The sequence below is a fragment of the Hemibagrus wyckioides genome, linkage group LG23 (genome assembly GCF_019097595.1).
Source record: "Hemibagrus wyckioides isolate EC202008001 linkage group LG23, SWU_Hwy_1.0, whole genome shotgun sequence".
Lineage (NCBI taxonomy): Eukaryota > Metazoa > Chordata > Actinopteri > Siluriformes > Bagridae > Hemibagrus > Hemibagrus wyckioides.
The window spans coordinates 9,761,402-9,764,989 of record NC_080732.1 but is presented as its reverse complement, the minus strand read 5'-3'; positions in this window follow the sequence as shown (position 1 = coordinate 9,764,989).

The following is a 3,588-nucleotide window of genomic DNA, read 5'->3' as shown; positions in this document are numbered from 1 at the left end:
TGCAGTTAAGTTTATAGTAAAAATTAATCATAATCCTTTAAATGTCAAATGCGAGAAGAAACACATTAATTTTAAATGTAAATAAAAAGTATAATAAAGGTTAAATAACATTTTTATGTTATACGTACACTATATTGCCAAAAGTATTCGCTCACCTGCCTTGACTCGCATATGAACTTAAGTGACATCCCATTCCTAATCCATAGGGTTCAATATGACGTCGGTCCACCCTTTGCAGCTATAACAGCTTCAACTCTTCTGGGAAGGCTGTCCACAAGGATTAGGAGTGTGTTTATGGGAATTTTTAACCATTCTTCCAGAAGCGCATTTGTGAGGTCACACACTGATGTTGGACGAGAAGGCCTGGCTCTCAGTCTCTGCTCTAATTCATCCCAAAGGTGTTCTATCGGGTTGAGGACAGGACTCTGTGCAGGCCAGTCACGTTCATCCACACCAGACTCTGTCATCCATGTCTTTATGGACCTTGCTTTGTGCACTGGTGCACAGTCATGTTGGAAGAGGATGGGGCCAGCTCCAAACTGTTCCCACAAAGTTGGGAGCATGGAATTGTCCAAAATGTCTTGGTATGCTGAAGCATTCAGAGTTCCTTTCACTGGAACTAAGGGGCCAAGCCCAGCTCCTGAAAAACAACCCCACACCATAATCCCCCCTCCACCAAACTTTACACTTGGCACAATGCAGTCAGACAAGTACCGTTCTCCTGGCAACCGCCAAACCCAGACTCGTCCATCAGATTGCCAGATGGAGTAGCACGATTCGTCACTCCAGAGAACGTGTCTCCACTGCTCTAGAGTCCAGTGGCGGCGTGCTTTACACCACTGCATCCGACGCTTTGCATTTGCACTTGGTGATGTATGGCTCGGATGCAGCTGCTCGGCCATGGAAACCCATTCCATGAAGCTCTCTGCGCACTGTTCTTGAGCTAACTGGATTTGTTGCACAGGTGGCATCCTATCACAGTTCCACGCTGGAATTCACTGAGCTCCTGAGAGCGACCCATTCTTTCACAAATGTTTGTAAAAACAGTCTGCATGCCTAGGTGCTTGATTTTATACACCTGTGGCCATGGAAGTGATTGGAACACCTGATTCTGATTATTTGGATGGGTGAGCGAATACTTTTGGCAATATAGTGTATTTATTGTCCGTCAGTTGGGGTATACTGTGCACTGAGTAACTGTGGAGAACTTTTTCTTCTAAATATTCACTTAGCACAAGACACCATCTTTTCATGCACACACACACACACAATGTAAACTCAAATTTACTTTGTCTCCTGTTTTACAATGAGCCAACTCAAGAGACTATTTTGTTACCTTTGCATGCAAATATTGAAATACAGCAAGCCTGTCATTGTTACATTTAATAATTGCAGTTTGTGTCAGACAGATGTGGGGGAGCTAATCAGGAGTGGATCTTCTTTAATGAATGAGCTCTTTGCATAGACTAACCTTTTCTAGGAGGAGCCAAACATTCCAATGTGACTCATGGATGCTATTTCCAGACTTAAACAGTGTTCCCCTTTGGCAAAGCTAACAATGGAGTTTGATGTATAGGGAAGCCAAAAAACAAGGCACAGTTCTATACAGTTTAAATATTATATATTTAAACACTCCCTGCATTCTTTCTGAGTGGCTATTGTTTTTTCATGTGTCTAGCCTCCCTGCTTGCACTGATCTTGTAGAATACTGAAACAAACCAACCAAAGTTTTCTTTTTAAATGCATCTAGACAAAAACTGCTTTATTTTTTATTTAACATGTAATAATATATTTATTATTTTTCTAATCATGAAATTTAATATTTTTTTGCTCCATGATACAGTTACAAGTCAATGCAATTAGGAAATAAAATGAAAAAATAAATAGTCTAAAATGTCTAAAAGTGTTTGATTTATACAACTGATTGTATTGTATGACACAATGAATTGTTGCAATAACTCTTATTGTTTATTATTTGAATCTGTCATTAAAGTTTGTTTGATTTGTATTTCTGCTATATGTTCCATACCATTACTAAATGGTGGTACAAACTGATGAACAGTTTCTTCAAGGGGAAAAATGGGGCAAAAGGCAAGCAATGTGTAAGATTTTCCCTCTGTGGCATTGCTGGGGCAGAGATAACAACCAGCCACATCAGAGGTTTTGTTCTTGAACAGGGGTGTACAATCGTATCCCAAAGGGCCGGTGTGGGTGCAGGTTTTCATTCCAATCAAGCAGGAGCCACACCTGATTCCACCTGTTAATCAACTGATCTTGGCTTTCAGTAGACAGGTGTAGCTTCTGCACGGTTAAAATGAAAGCCTGCCCCCACACTGGCCCTCTGAGGATAAGATTGGACACCCCTGTTCTAGATGGTGTGTCCTGGTTGCCAGATATTTAATGACTGAAAGATTTCATAACTGTCAAATGGTTAATGGCTAATCTAATCATTTTTTAATTAAAACAAACTCTTATTAATTGTTAACAAAATGTAGTAAATTTTTTTAAATAGAATTCTTTTTTTAATTTACTTTTTTTTTTTTTTAAATATATTTTTTTCATTTCGTAATGACGCATAATGAACATAACAGTATTTAACCTGTACTTAACCTGATTTGGGCTCTATTTTACTTGGCAGTGCAAGGATAAAAACCAACAATGTTTTTTATCAATAGGGGTTCAGTGCCAAAATTCGAAAGGACTAGGAGTGTCCTTGTATTAAAAAATTACAAATCAGCATTAAACATGTAATAATTGTTTTTTATTTTTAATTATTTTAAGTTTTCAATTTTTTTAATTTTTATTTTTTGAAAATAATTTGATTGGGTGATAAAATTCTCTTTTTAAGTTACATTAAGTTAAGTTACTATTTATCCCTAAAAATATATCCCTAATGAGCAAGCCTGAGGTGACGGTGGCAAGAAAAAACTCCCTGAGATGATATGAGGAAGAAACCTTGAGAGGAAACAGGCTCAGAAGGGAACCCATCCTCATTTGGGTGACAATGGACAGTAAATGATGTAAAAGTAAATAATGTCCTTTCTTCAACAGTTTATAGTGACATGGAATTTTGCAACCAAGAGCTACAGAGGAACTAATATGTCAGTGTGATTTCTAAGTTTATTATAGGCTCAGCACTAATTCCTTCCTGCTGAAAGCTAACTGATGCAACAGCCGTTCAAAGATCCCTTAGGTCACGGGCAGTCCAAGCCGATCTATCCCAGCAGCAGTGACCACCACCAAGTACCGAGACACCTACCAGGAGCAGAGCATATGGATGGATCAAGTACTGTATGTCCAGAAAGAAGAAGCAGTTGGAAACTCAGATGACTGGGAGCTCGGGTGTGGGTATAGGTGATGTATAGGTCGAAAGGGAGAGAGGGTTTTTTTTTTTTTTTTTGAGTTTTTCAAATTGACTTTATTTCATCATAAATGCAATTTCCATACTGGTTGTACATTATCTTCTATCCCCAAGTTCTCTCTCCACACTGCATACTTCCTGTCCTTAAGGCTATTTAAAAGCTTTATACAACATTTTTATAGAATTTTACTTTGAACATCTTGAAAGGACAAGTTCTCTAGCCTTTA